This window comes from Myotis nattereri, assembly GCF_964212035.1.
Source record: "Myotis nattereri genome assembly, chromosome: 4".
Taxonomy (NCBI): domain Eukaryota; kingdom Metazoa; phylum Chordata; class Mammalia; order Chiroptera; family Vespertilionidae; genus Myotis; species Myotis nattereri.
In genome coordinates, this window is record NC_138079.1 from 111,597,818 (window position 1) to 111,613,096 (window position 15,279).

The 15,279-nt window shown below is 40.5% G+C and overlaps 1 protein-coding gene across 2 annotated transcripts in view; it reads left to right on the plus strand.

Annotated features, from left to right (window-relative positions):
- DNAH3 (dynein axonemal heavy chain 3) overlaps positions 1-15,279 on the plus strand; it is a gene marked incomplete at both ends in the record, with an annotated part of 183,227 nt that overhangs the window by 40,011 nt on the left and 127,937 nt on the right. The gene's annotated exons all lie outside the window — the stretch shown is intronic.

Sequence of the window (15,279 nt, forward strand, 5' to 3'; positions counted from 1 at the left end):
CAACAGCATGGATGGAACTGGAGAGCATTATGCTAAGTGAAATAAGCCAGTCAGAGAAAGATAAATACCACATGATCTCACTCATTTGTGGATTATAGAGAACAACATAGATTGATGAAAAAGGACAGACCCAAAGACTGAGAAACAGCGATCAGGCTATCAATCCCTAGAAGGAAAGTAGGGGAGGGCGGGGGTAAGGGGAAGAGATTAACAGAAGGACTTGTATACATGTATATAAGCCAAACCAATGGACATGGACAACGGAGGGATGGGAGCACGAGTTTGTGTGGGGGGGGGAGGTTGGGGGTTAAAGGGGGGGATGAGGACACATTTGTAATTCCTTAACTAATAAAAAAAAAATAAAATAAAAATAAAAAAAAAAAAAAAAGAAACATCGATGAGAGAGAAACATCGATCAGCTGCCTCCTGCACATCTCCCACTGGGGATGTGCCTACAACCCAGGTACATGCCCTTGACCAGAATCGAACCTGGGACCCTTCAGTCCGCAGGCCGATGCTCTATCCACTGAGCCAAACCGGTTTCAGCGTACTTTAACTTTTTGAGGAAACGCCATACTGTCTTCCACAGTGGCTGCACCAGTCTGCAGTCCCAACAGCAGTACACGAGGGTTCCTTTTTCTCTGCATCCTTGCCAGCACTTGTTGTTTGTTGATTTGTTGATGATAGCCATTCTGACAGGTGTGAGATGGTATCTCGTTATTTTCATTTGCATCTCTCAGATGATTAGTGACTTTGAGCATGTTTTCATATCTCTTCCTTCTGTATGTTCTTTCTAAAAGTGTCTGTTTGGATCCTTTGACCATTTTTTGATTGGATCGTCTATCTTCCTTTTGTTAAGTTGTATGAGTTCTCTGTAAATCTTGGAGACTAAACCATTGTCTGAAATGTTAGTGGCAAATATGTTCTCCTATACAGTGGGCTTTCTTGTTGTTTTGTTGATCGTTTCTTTTGCTGTGCAGAAACTTTTTATTTTGATGCAGTCCCATTTTTTTTTTATTTTCTCCTTAGTCTCCATTCTTCTAGGAGCTGTGTCTGTAAAGATATTGCTATGACATATGTCTGCTATTTTGCTGCCTATGGAGTCCTGTAGGATTTTTATGGTTTCCCATCTTACATTTAAGTCCTTTAGCCATTTTGAGTTTGTTTTTGTGTATGGTGTAAATTGGTGATCTAGTTTCATTTTTTTTGCATGTATCTGACCAAATTTCCCAGCACCATTTATTGAAGAGACTGTCTTGACTCCATTTCATGCTCTTGCCTCCTTTGTCAAATATTAATTGAGCGTAATGGTTTAGGTCAATTTCTGGGTTCTCTGTTCTGTTCCATTGGTCCATATGTCAGTTCTTGTGCCAGTACCAGGCAGTTTTGAGAACCGTGGCTTGGTAATACAGCTTGATATCTGGTATTGTTACCCCTCCAACTTTGTTCTTCTTTTTCAGGATTGCTGTGGCTATTCAAGGTCTTTTTTTTTTTTTTTACTCCAGATTAATTTTTAGAGTTTGTTCTAGATCTTTGAAATATGCCATTGGTATTTTAATGGGGATTGCATTGAATCTGTAGATTGCTTTGAGTAGTATGGGCATTTTAATGATGTTGATTCTACCGATCCATGAACATGGTTTGTTCTTCCATCTGTTTATGTCTTCCTCTATCTCTTTTTTCAATGTCCTATAGTTTTCCGAGTACAGGTCTTTTACCTCCTTAGTTAAGTTTATTCTTAAGTATCTTAATTTTTTTTGGTGCTATTGTAAATGGGGTTGTTTTTTTTCATTTCTCTTTCTGTGAGTTCATTATTGGTATATAAAAAGACCATAGGTTTCTGGGTGTTAATTTTGTATCTTGCTACATTGCCGAATTTATTAGGACTAGTAGTTTTTGGATGGAGTATTTGGGGTTTTCTATGTATAGTATCATGTCATCTGCAAAAAAAAAAAAAAACAGTTTTATTTCTTCTTTTCCAATTTGGATGCCTTTTATTTCTTCTTCTTGTCTGATCACTATGGCTAGCACTTCTAGTACTATATCGAACAGGAGTGGTGACAGTGGGCATCCCTGTCTTGTTTCTTTTCCTAGGGGAAATAAGTTTGGTTTTTGCCCATTGAGTATGATGTCCTTTATTCTGAGGTGGGTCTCCTGTAGACAGCAGATATATGGGTCATGTTTTCTTATCCACTCAGTTACTCTATGTCTTTTGATTGGTGCATTTATTATGTTGAGGTATGATTCCTCTATTCCCACTTTTATTTTTTAAATTAAATCTTTATTATTCAGATTATTTCAGTTGTTACTCTTTTTTCCCCCATAGCTCCCCTCCACCCAGTTTCCACCCCATCCTCTGCCCCTACCCTCAACCCCACTGTCCTCATCCATAGGTGTACGATTTTTGTCCAGTCTTTTCCCGCAACCCCCACACTCCTTCCCCCCCGCACCGAGAATAGTCAGTCCACTCCCTTTCTATGCCCCTGATTCTATTATATTCACCAGTTTATTATGTTCATCAGATTATTTATTCACTTGATTTTTAGATTCACTTGTTGATAGATGTGTATTTGTTGTTCATAATTTGTATCTTTACCTTTTCTTATTCCTCCTCTTCTTAAAGGATACCTTTCAGCATTTCATATAATCCTGGTTTGGTGGTGGTGAAGTCCTTTAAATTTTTCTTATCTGTGAAGCTCTTTATCTGACCTTCAATTCTGAATGATAGCTTTGCTGGGTAAAGTAATCTTGGTTGTAGGTTCTTGGTATTCATCACTTTGAATAGTTCTTGCCACTCCCTTCTGGCCTGCATAGTTTCTGTTGAGAAATCAGCTGACAGTGGTATGGGTACTCCCTTGTAGGTAACTAACTGTTTTTCTCTTGCTGCTTTTAAGATTCTCTCTTTGTCTTTTGCTCTTGGCATTTTAATTATGATGTGTCTTCATGTAGTCTTCTTGGATTCCTTTTGTTTGGGGTTCTCTGCGCTTCTTGGAGTTGTAAGTCTATTTCTTTCATCATGTAGGGGAAGTTTTCTGTCATTATTTCTTCAAATAGGTTTTCAATATCTTGGTCTCTCTCATCTTCTGGCACCCCTATAATTCGGATGTTGGTATGCTTGAAGCTTTCCCAGAGACTCCTTACACTATCATCATATTTTTGGATTCTTTTTTCTTTTTGTTTTTCTGGTTGGGGGTTTTTGCTTCTTTGTATTTCAAATCTTTGACTTGATTCTTGCAATCCTCTGGTCTGCTGTTGGGAGTCTGTATAATATTCTTTATTTCAGTCAGTGTATGCTTAATTTCTAGTTGGTCCTTTTTCATAACTTCGAGAGTCTCACTAGATTTATGGAGGGTCTCACTCAATTTATCGGCAGTTTCTAGAAAATCCTTGAAAAACCTTATAAGTGTGGTTTCGAACTCTATATCCAGTAGTTTGCTTTCCTCCATTTCTGTCATTTGTGACCTGTTTCTTTGTCTCTGCATTTTGGCTGCTTCCCTATGTTGACAGAGTGGCTTTCTGTGCTAGGTGTCCTATAGGGCCCAGTGGCTCAGCCTCCCCACTTACCTGAGGTGGACACTCTTGGTGCACCCCTTTGTGGGCTGTGTGCACAGTCTTGTTGTAGTTAAGCCTTGATTGTTGTAGATATCACTGGGAGGAATGGACCTCCAATCCAATTGGCTGTGAGAATCAGCTGTGTCTATGGTGGGAGAACTTCTGTGCTGGAGACACCCTTCTGGGGCAAGACTTGCTTCAGTGGGGCTTTGGTGCTTACTGAGTCTGCCCCCTGAGTGTGTCCCTTATGGATCTGAGTAGTTGTAGTCTGGATGGTCCCACTCTGACCACTGGGTACACTGGCTCTTGGAACTCTAAGGAGGTGCTAATTTAGCCTCTTCCTGAGGCTACCCAGCAGGAGCTAAGGAGAGATCTTCAGATTCCTCTTCTTTGTTTGAGGTTTGGAGGTGCCCAGATGAGGCCCAGCTGTGAAGCAATGCAATCTGCTGTGGGGCCTTGGGCCTTCTTTTGGAAATTCTGGGTCTCTCTGACCCAGCTGCAGTTTGTTAGGTAATTTTCAGATTGCAAAGGGCCAGGCCTTTTTTATGCAAATTCTCTGTGCACAGCTTGGGTGGAGCGGGGTCTCTGGGGATCAACAGGGTGGAGCAAGCAGCTATGGCTGATCCTCAGTCCTGCCCTAAGAGGCCCCAAGTCTCAGTGTCCTGGTAATCACTGCAACCACCTCTGAGAGAAAGCCGCCCTTGAGTTCTGCCCGCTGCCAGACAGTCCAGTTTCTCCCTGTATCGGTCTGGGTCCCCCAGAGACTTGCCGGAAACTGGAGTTCAGAGCAGTCAGGAGCTTGAGACTCCCTCCCGTTTGAAAAAGACAACCGTGTTCTCAGTTGCCAGCCCTTTCCACGTGGGCCTCCGTACCGCTGCACTTTGGCACTGCGCTTCCTCTGAGTCTCAGTGTGCTTTTCTCTTTCCTTCTAGTTATAGAATTTCCACTCAGCCAGCCTTCCTGTGGTTCTGGATGATGTCCGTTTTGTCATTTAGTTGTATTTTTGAAGTGGTTGTGTGAGGCAACAATTTCCGGTGTTTACCTATGACACCATCTTGGTTTCTCTATTCCCACTTTTATTATGTTGAGTTATGATCCCTCTACTCCCACTTTGCTGAGAGTTTTTATCAAGAAAGGGTGTTGGATTTTGTCGAATGCTTTTTCTGCATCAATAGATATAATTATGTAAATTTTGTCCCTCAATGTGTTTATGTGATGTATCACATTTATTGATTTGTGGGTATTGTACCATCTGTGCATCCCCAGAATAAATCCCACTTGGTTATGGTGTATGATCTTTCTAATGTATTGCTGAATCTGATTTGCTAGAATTTTGTTGAGGATTTTAGCATCAAGGATATTTGTTCATCAAGGATATTGGCCTGTAGTTTTCTTTTTTTTGTGGTATCTTTATCTGATTTTGGAATTAGGGTAATGCTGGCTTCATAGAAAGAGCTTGGAAGTGTGCCTTCCTCTTGAAAATTTTTAAAATATATTTTATTGATTTTTTTACAGAGAGGAAGGCAGAGGGATAGAGAGTTAGAAACATCGATGAGAGAGAAACATTGATCAGCTTCCTCCTGCACACTCCCTATTGGGGATGTGCCCACAACCAAGGTACATGCACTTGACCGGAATCAAACCTGGGACCCTTGAGTCTGCAGGCTGACACTCTATCCACTGAGCCAAACCGGTTAGGGCCCTCTTGAATTTTTTTAAATAGTCTGAGGAGGATAGGTTTTAGTTCTTCTTTGAATGTTTGGTAGAACTCCCCTGTAAAGCCATCCAGACCAGGGCTTTTGTTTGCTGGAAGATTTTTGATCACTGCTTCAATTTCATAGTTATCAGGTCTATTCAGGTTTTTTAATTCTTCCTGATTGAGTTTTAGGAGTTTGTATTTTTCTAAGAATATGTCCATTTTGTTGGAATAGAGTTGTACATAGTATTTTTTCATAATCATTTGCATTTCTGTGGGATCGTTTATTACTTCACCTCTTTCATTTCTGATTTTGTTTATTTGGGTCCTCTCTCTTTGCTTCTTGGTGAGCCTGGCTACAGGTTCATCAATATTGTTTATCTTTTCAAACAACCAGCTCTTGGTTTTGTTGAGCTTTTGTATTGTTTTTTTGGTCTCTATGTCATTTATTTATGCTCTGATCTTTATTATTCCCTTCCTTCTACTTATGCTGGGCTTTTCTTGTTGCTGTCTTTCAAACTATTTGAGCTGTAGGATTAGGTAATTTATTACCATTTTTTTCTTGTTTTTGAGGTAGGCTTGTAGAGCTATGAATTTCGCATTCAAGACTGCTTTCACTGTGTCCCATAGATTTGGGATTGTGTTTTCTTTCTTTCTTTTTTTTTTGGATTGTGTTTTCATTGTCATTTGTTGAATGATGCTTTTTATTTCTTTTTTGATCTCTTTGGTAACTCAATCATTGTTTAATAGCATGCTATTTAGCCTCCAGGTGTTTGATTTTTTTGGGGGGTTTTTTTTTTTTTGTAGTTGATTTCTAGTTTTATGCCATTGTGATCGGAGAAGATGTTTGATATGATTTCTATCTTCTTGAATTTGAGGAGACTTTGCCTATGTCCCAATATGTGCTCTATTTTTGAAAATGACCCATGTGCACTTGAGAAGAATGTATATTCTGTGGCTTTGGGGTGAAATGTTCTGAAGATATCAATTAATCTCATCTGATCTATTGAGTCATTTAGGATTTCTGTTTCTTTGCTGATTTTTTGTTTAGAGGATTTGTCCAGTGGTGTTAGTGGGGTATTAAAGTCCCCTACTATGACTATATTGCTGTAAATCTCTCCCTTGATATGCTCCAGAAGTTTTTTTTATGTATTTGGTTGCTCCTGCATTGGGTGCATATAAGTTTACCAGAGTTATATCTTCTTGTTGAATTGCTCTTTTTAGTATTATGAAGTGGCCTTCATTATCTCTTGTTGTGGCCTTCACATTGAGATCTAATTTGTCAGATATAAGTATTGCTACCCCAGCTTATTTTAATTTTTGTTCACCTGAAAAACCTTTTTTCATCCCTTCACCATCAGTCTGTGTGAGTCCTTTGTTCTGGGTCTCATGTAGACAGCAGATATATGGGTCATGCTTTCTTATCCACTCAATTACCCTATGTCTTTTGATTGGGGCATTTAATCCATTTACATTTAAAGTTATTATTGATAGGTACTTGTTTGTCGCCATTTTTATTCTTTATGCCTGTGTTCCTTCTTCCCTTCCTATTTTACAGAAGACACTTTAGCATTTCTTGCATTGCTGGTTTGGTGGTAATAAACTCCCTTAGTCCTTTTTTGTCTGTGAAGCTCCTGATTTCACCCTCAACTTTGATTGATAGCCTTGCTGGGTACAGTATTCTTGGATTCAGACCCTTGCTCTGCATGACTTTGTATATTTCGTTCCATTCCCTTCTTGCCTGATGTGTTTCTGTTGAGAAATCAGTCGATAGTCTGATGGAAGATCCCTTGTAGGTAACTTTCTGTCTCTTCTCTGGCCGCTTTTAAGATTCTTACTCTGTTGTTGGTGTTTGCCAATTTAATTATAACAGGTCTTGGTGCTGGTCTTTTGGGTTCATCTTGTTTGGAACTCTGTGAGCTTCTTGGACTTCTGTGAATTTTTTCTTTTTCCCAGTGTCAGGGAAGTTTCCTGTCATTATTTCTTCAAACAGGTTTTCTATTCCTTGCTCATTTTCCTCTCCTTCTGGCACCCCTATTATGTGGATGTTGTTTCATTTTGTGTTGTCCCAAAGTTCCCTCAGGCTCTCCTCCTGTTTTTTAAGTTTCTTTTCTAGTTGTGGTCTGCTTCGGTATTTTTTTCCTACCTTATCTTCTAGCTAACTGATATGGTCCTCTGCTTCTTCTAGTCTACTGTTGATGCTTTCTAGTGTGTTCTTTATTGCAGTTATGTCATTTTTCTTTCTTCTTGGTTCTTCTTCACTTCCTCTTGGTTCTTACACATATTGCTGAATTTGTCTTCCATTCAGCATCCTTATGACCATTGCTCTGAATTCTTTCTCTGACATGTTGCTTGCCTCCATTTCATTTACTTCCTTTTTGGTGATTCTTCTATGCAGGCTGTTTCTTTGTCTCCCCATGATTGCTCCTTTCAGGGTGTCTGGTTATGTAGCTCTCTCTCTCCTGCATTGACTCAGAGGCACAAAATACAACATGACAAGACACAATGCACAGGGCACCAAACACAAATGTATTCACGATACTAATAACCCCAAATAAGGGTGACCACCAGAGAAGAGAATTAGAGTGAAAAGAGTGCAAAAATGATATTGAGAAAAGGAAAAAAAATGTAAGAAAGAAAAGAAAAAAGTAGGGGGAAAATATATGTAAATGGGGAGAAAACTCTAAAAAAAATAACTAATTCAAAAAATGCAAACAACAAACAACAACTAATCCAAAAAATGCAAACAATAAACATCCAAACAACAAACACCCAGATGAATCTGAGGAGGTAGAGCTCTCTCTAGGCCAGGGATGGAGAACCATTTGAGCTCAGCGTGTCAGCATTTTGAAAAACCCTAACTTAACTTTGGTGCCATGTCCCATATAGAAATTTTTTATATTTGCAACCATAGTAAAACAAAGATTTATATTTTTGATATTTATTTTATATATTTAAATGCCATTTAACAAAGAAAATCATGTCATAGGTTCACCATCACTGCTATAGGCGATCGATCTCTGACATTTCCCTCTATCAATTGCCTCACCAGCTGTGTTTAATTTGACAATTCCAGGTGGATGTTATTTGATTCAACTTTTCCTTCTATCTGCTCTGTGAGAAGATGCAAAGTCCGTCTGCATATTTGGCACTACTTTGTCTCTCCATGGACAAGCTTTTTAGGTGCCTGTGGTCAGGGAGGCTGGAGTCTCATTGTTCGTGGGTTTGCAGCTGAGGCAGCTGATCCCTGGGCATTGTGGTTGTAGGGTCCAGGGAGGCATCTGAGGTCTTCCCATTTGAAGGTAAGGCTGGGCTTCCGATCACAGCCGCTCTCCCCTTCAAGATGGCATGGTCTCTGTGGCAGAGCCGGCCACTCTCGTCTGCCAGTCCCCAACAGTCCTGTGAAATATAGCTGTCCCTCACTCACAAATACAGACACTCACCACATGTCCACACACTCTCCTTTTGCTCTCTCACTCACATACTATCTTGCAGCCTGCTGTCCTGCTGGCCGCCATCTTGGATTTCCTTTATTTCCTCTTATCTGATCCCTGTGGCTAGGACTTCCAGTACTGTGTTGAATAAGAGTGGTGAAAGTGTACATCCCTGTCTTGTTCCTGTTCTTAAGGGAAACACTTTTAGTTTTGCCCATTGAGAATGACGTTGGCTGTCAGTTTGTCATATATGGCCTTTATTATATTAAGGTATGAACCCTCTAGTCCCACTTTACTAAGAGTTTTATAAAAAAAAAAAAAGGGGGGGTGCTATATTTTATCAAATGCCTTTTCTGCATCAATTGATATGATTATGTGATTTTTATCTTTCAATTTGTTTATGTGATGTATCACATTTATTGATTTGTGAATATTGTACCAGCCTTGCATCCCCAGAATAAATCCCACTTTGTTATGGTGTATGATTTTTTAATGTACTGCTGGATCCAATTTACTAATATTTTGTTGAGAATTTTAGCATATATGTCCATCAGGGATATTGGCCTGTAATTTTATTTCTTTGTAGTATCTTTATCTGGTTTTGGAATTAGGATAATGCTGGCTTCACAAAAAGAGTTTGAAAGTCTTCCCTCCTCTTGAATTTTTAAAATAGTTTGAGGAGCATAGGTTTTAGTTCTTCTTTGAATGTTTACTAAAACTCACCTCTGAAGCCATCTGTTTCAGAACTTTTGTTTGCTGTGAGTTGTGTTTTTTTTTTTTAATCACTGCTTCAGTTTCATTCATTGTTATCAGCCTATTCAGGTTTTCTGATTTTTCCTCATAGAATTTTGGAAGATTGTATGTTTCTAGGAATTTGTCCATTCCACCCAGGTTGCCCAAGTTGTTTATAGTATTTTCTTGCAATCCTTTGTATTTCTGTGATGTCAGTGGTTACTTCACTGTGTTCATTTCTGATTTTATTTCTTTGGGTCCTCTCTCTTTGTTTCTTGATGAGTCTGGCTAAAGTTTCATTAATCTTGTTTATCTCTTCAAAGAACCAGTTCTTGGTTTCAATTGATCTTTTGTATTGCTATTTTAGTCTCTGTGTCATTTATTTCCACTCTTATCTTTGTTATTTCCTTCCTTCTATTTACTCTGGACTTGTTGTTCTCTTTCAAATTTTTTAAGTTGGGTTAGATAGTTTACTGATAATTTTTCTTGCTTTTTTGAGTTAGGTCTGTAGTGCTATGAACTTCATTCTCAGGACTGCTTTTACTCTGTCCCATATATTTTGGGTTGTGTGTTCATTTTCATTTATTTCCAGGAAGTTTTAAATTTCTTGCTTGATCTCATTGTTACCCATTCATTGTTTAACATCGTACTATTTAGCCACCATGTGTTTGAATGTTTTTGAGGTTTTTTTATTGTAGTTGATTTCTAGTTTCATGTCTTTGTGATCCAAGAAGATGCTTATCATAATTTCAATCTTCTTGAACTTGTAGAGACTTATTTTGTGTCCTAACATGTGGTCTGTCTTTAAGAAGTTCCATGTTCACTTGAAAAAATTGTATATACTGCTGCTTTGGGATGAAATGTAAATATCAATTAAATTCTTCTGAGCTAGTGTGTCATTTAGGGTCTCAGTTTCCTTGTTGTTTTTCTGTCTAAAAGATATATCCAATGATATTGGGGAGTGGGAAGTGTTAAAGTCCATTACTATGCCTGTATTGTGTATTGTGTATTGCTGTCAATCTCTCCCTTAAAGTCCGCTAAGAGTTTTATCTCTCTCTCTCTCTCTCTCTCTCTCTCTCTCTCTCTCTATATATATATATATATATATATATATATATATATATATAATTCAGTGCTCATATATTGGGTGCATGTATGTTTATAAAGGTTATATTTTCTTGTTGCATTGATCCCTTTAGTATTATACAGTGTCCTTCTTTGCATCTTTCATGGCCTTTGTTTTTAACTTTATTTTGTTAGATATGAGTATTGCTACCCCAGCTTTTTATTCATTTTTCATTTACATTTGCATGGAATTTCCCCCCATCACTTCACTTTCAGTTTCTGTGAATTATTTGTTCTGAGGTGGGTCTTTTGTTCACAGCTATTTATGGGTCGTGCTTTTTATCCATTCCGTTTACCTTCTGTCTTTTGATTGGAGCATTTAATTCATTTCCCTTTAAGATTATTAGTGATATGTACTTATATATTGCCACTTTTTTTCTTTATACCTATGTTCCTTCTCTCTCAATTTCTTATTCTTAAAGCAGTTCCTTTAATATTTATTGCAATGCTGGTTTGATGATAATGCACTCCTTGAGACTTTTTAATCTGGAGGCTCTTTATTTCAACTTTAATTTTAAATGAAAGTCTTGAATTCAGATCCTTGATTTTCATTATTTTGAATACTTCATGCCAATCTCTTCTGGCCTGAAGTGTTTCTGTTGAGAAATCAGCTGACAGTCTAATGGGACCTTCCTCGTAGGTAGCTTTCTGTCTCTCTCTTACTGCCTTTAAGATTATTTTTATGTTTTTAACCTTTGTCCTTTTAATTATGATGTGTTTTGAAGTAGTTCTATTTATGTTCATCTTGACTGGGACTCTCTGTGCTTCCTGAACTTGTGTGGCTTTTTCCTTCACCAGGTTAGGGAATAATTTCTTTAAACAAATTCTCTATTCCTTGCTCACTTTCTTCTCCTCCTGGCACATCTATGATGCAGATGTCATTAAGTTTTATGTTGTCCCAAGGTTCCCTTAAAATATCCTCCTGCTTTTTAAATTCTTTTTACTTTTACTCTTTGCTGCTCTAATTGGGTGTTTTCTTTCTACCTTGTCTTCCAAATCACTGATTCAATCCTTTGCTTCATTCAATCTACTTTTAATTCCTTCCAGTGTATTCTTGATGTCAGATATGATATGCTTCTCTTCTGACTGGTTCTTGTTCATGGTTTCTATTTCCTTTTTCATGCTATTGAAGTTCCCGCTAAGTTCTTTATAATTCTAAGTTCATTAAGCAGTCTTATAACCATTTCTTTGAACTCTACAGCTAATAAATTTCTTGCCTCCATTTCATTTAGCTCTTTTTCTGGAGATTCCTCATTTTCTTTCATTTGGGGATTGTTTCTTTGTCTCTGCATTTTAGTTGTCTCTTTGTGTTTATTTCTATGTATTAGATAGATCTGCTATGTCTCCCAGTCTTCATGAGTTTGCCTTGTGTAATAGGTGTCTTGTGGGACCCAGTGGCATAGTCTCCTGGATCTCCTGAGCTGGATGCTCCAGGAATGTCCCTGTGGGATTATGTGGGTCCTTCTGTTGTAATTGGGTCTTGATTGCTGTTCACCTGCTCATGCATGGGATCAGCCCTCAGACTGGCAGACTATGAGGCTCAACTCCAGCCACATCGTGCAAGTTTTTGTACAGGTGCTGACACTCTTGGTGCACCCCCTTGTGGGCTTTGTGCATAGTCTTGTTGTAGTTATGCCTTGATTGTTGTAGGATCACTGGGAGGAATTGACCTCCAGGCCAATTGGCAGTGAGAATCAGCTATGTCTGCAGTGGGAGAACTTCTGTGCTGAAGACACCCTTCTGGGGAAAGACTTGCTTCAGTGGGGCTTTGGTGCTCACTGAGTCTGCCCCCTGAGTGTGTCCCTTATGGATCTGAAGAGTTCTAATCCAGATGGTCCACCTCTGACCACTGGGTACACTGGCTCTTGGAGGTTACCCAGCAGGAGCTATGAAGAGAACTGCAGATTCCCCTTCCTTTTTTGGAGTTTGGAGGTGTCCTGATGAGGCCCAGCTGTGAAGCAATGCAAGCTGCTGTGGGGCCTTGGGCCTTCTCTTGGAAGTTCTGTGTCTGTGGCCCAGCTGCAGTTTGTTAAGTAATTTTCAGGTTGCAAAGGGCCAGGGCATTCATATGCAAATGCCTCTGCCGCAGCCTGGGTGGGGCGGGGTCTCAGGGAATCAAAGGGCGGAGCAAGCAGCTATGGTGGATTCTCAGCCCAGCCCTAAGGGGCCGCGCGCGTCTCAGTGTCCCGGTAATTTAATTGCTGCAAGCACCTCTGAGGGAAAGCCGCCCTCGAGTTCCGAGTTCTGCTCACTGCCAGACAGTCCAGTTTCTCCCCGTATGAGTCCTGGGTCCCCAGAGACTTCCCGGAACCTGAGTTCAGAGCAGTCGGGAGCTTGTGACTCCCTCCCGATTCAAAAAGACAGCCGCGTCCTCAGGTACCAGACCCTTTCCACATGCGCTCAAGCCTCTGTACCTTTGTACTTTACTTCCGCAGCTCCTGACCCTCAGTGTGCCCTTCTCTTTCCTTCTAGTTGTAGAATTTCCACTCCGCCAGCCTTCCTGTAGTTCTGGATGATGTCCGTTTTGTCTTTTTATTGTATTTTTGAAGTTGTTGTAGGAGGCAGCAATTTTGGTGTTTACCTATGCCGCCATCTTAGTTTCTCGACAATATTTTTAATAATGCCCGTTGTGCCTACCAGTGGCCCCCCACAAGAGGAAACTTGTGTTTTTCTATGGGCAGCAGTATAGTATGCAAATACAATGAAAAAGCAAGGAGAGCAAGTGATATTAATATCAAGGCAAAGACATTCATGTTCCAAGATGGTTACTTAGATAAAAAAAAGTTAAAGCATTATTAACCTTTATATATCAAATATTCTAAATAAATAATCTTTATATATAAAACTCTAATATGCAAATAGACCATACGGTGGAACAACCGAACAACCAAACAACTGGTCGCTATGACGTGCCCTGATCACCAGGGGGTGCATGCGGAACATGGCGGGTGTCAGCCACAGTGGGATGGTGGAGCAGGTGAGCGGGGCGCCAGACCTAGGCTGGGCGCCGGTCGCTGTCATTGGAGTGAGCCTCTGGATGTTACTGAAAATTCTTTGCTCCCGTGTGCCACGGTCCCACCCAGCGCTCGCACCTGCTGCCAGCGCCTGCCCTGCTCACACCCACTGCTGGTACCAGAGCTGCTGCTCGCACCCTCTGCCAGCACCCTGCGCCGGCCCCAATCTCTCAGCACCATCAGCAGATGCAGGCAGTGGTTGCCAGCCCCAATCGCCCCTGAGGGCTTCTCCACGTTCCCCTGCTCCTGAGGGGCAATCAGGGTAGCAGTCGCTGCTCACATCTGCTGCCAGCACCGGCCCCGCTCACACCCACTGCTGGCACCAGCCACAATCGCTCCACACCATCAGCAGGTGCGAGCAGGGCTAGCACCATTAGCATGTGGGAGCAGTGGCAGTGGGGGTGAGGCTGCCGGCAGACAGAACACCAGGGGCTGCAGCAGGAGGGGCTGGGTGGGGGCGTGGAGGATGGGCCATGACCCACCCCTGTGCCCACCGCAGCCTCGCAGCCCACAGTTCCTTTCAAGGTGCATGAATTTGTGCACTGGGCCCCTACTTAAAAATAAATGAATAGAGTGAAACTTGAATAAGGACATAAATAGAAGTAAACAATAACTCTGATTTGTTGTATACATACCAAACTTTCTACCTTACAATAAAAACAGAACATTCTTTTTAACTGTCCATAGAACATTTTTTAAAAATTTACCATAGTTTAGAACTTGAGAAAAACTTTAAAGAAACAGGAATTATATAGGCCATATCCTGTTATGATAGTGAGTATCAGTGATCTATTGCCACATGAAGAATCATCCCCAAACTAGCAGCTTAAAATACAAACCTATATCATCTCACAGATCTGTGGGTCAGACACCCAGACACAGCTGAGCTGGGTGCCTCTGGCTCCAAGTCTGTCATGAGGTTGAAGCCAGAAGGTCAGCCAAGCTGCCTTCCCAGACAGGAGCTCAACAGGTGAGGATCCACTTCCAGGTGCACTTACGTGCCTGTGATTCAGTTCCTCACGGCTGTTGGCCAGAAATGGCCCTCTGTTCCTTGCTACATGGCCTCTACATAGAGCAGCTTGCATGGCAGCTGGCTTCCCAAGGGGTCAGGGGGAAGTGGGAGGAGGAAGGGAGAGGGAGAGGGAGAGGGAGAGGGAGAGGGGGAGAGAGAGAGAGAGAGAGAGAGAGATCATAGTCTTTTTGTCACCTACTTGGAAGTGACATCTCATCTCTTTTGCCATATTATTTGTTAGAAGTGAGTTACTTGAGCCCAAACTCAAGAGGAGACAATTGCACAGGGATAAATACCAGGAGGTCATGGGGATCTATGGGGACATTATCAGAGGCTGCTTACCACACAGTTCAATTAGAAATAAAACCCAAATTAACTTTCATAAATTACTTTTAAGAAAAAAAGAACATTAAAACTGTCATAGCAGAATTAAGTTTTCTTAAGATAATAGCCAAATTAATGTATGTCACTACAGCTGTTCTCAATGGTCTGTCTCTTATTCGTTCTATTAATATTGATTATTTTCTGTGTGCCAGAAACTCTTCTAAATACTGGAGATACAAACAGGAATTAAGGGGATGAATCTGCATTGACAGAGTTTACAATTTAGTGAGTGACAGCAAATACTTGTAGAGTGATGATTATAGACCAGGCTCCATTATGAGCATTTTGTATACATATTATCTTATTAAATACTAACATGGTACTTTTCTG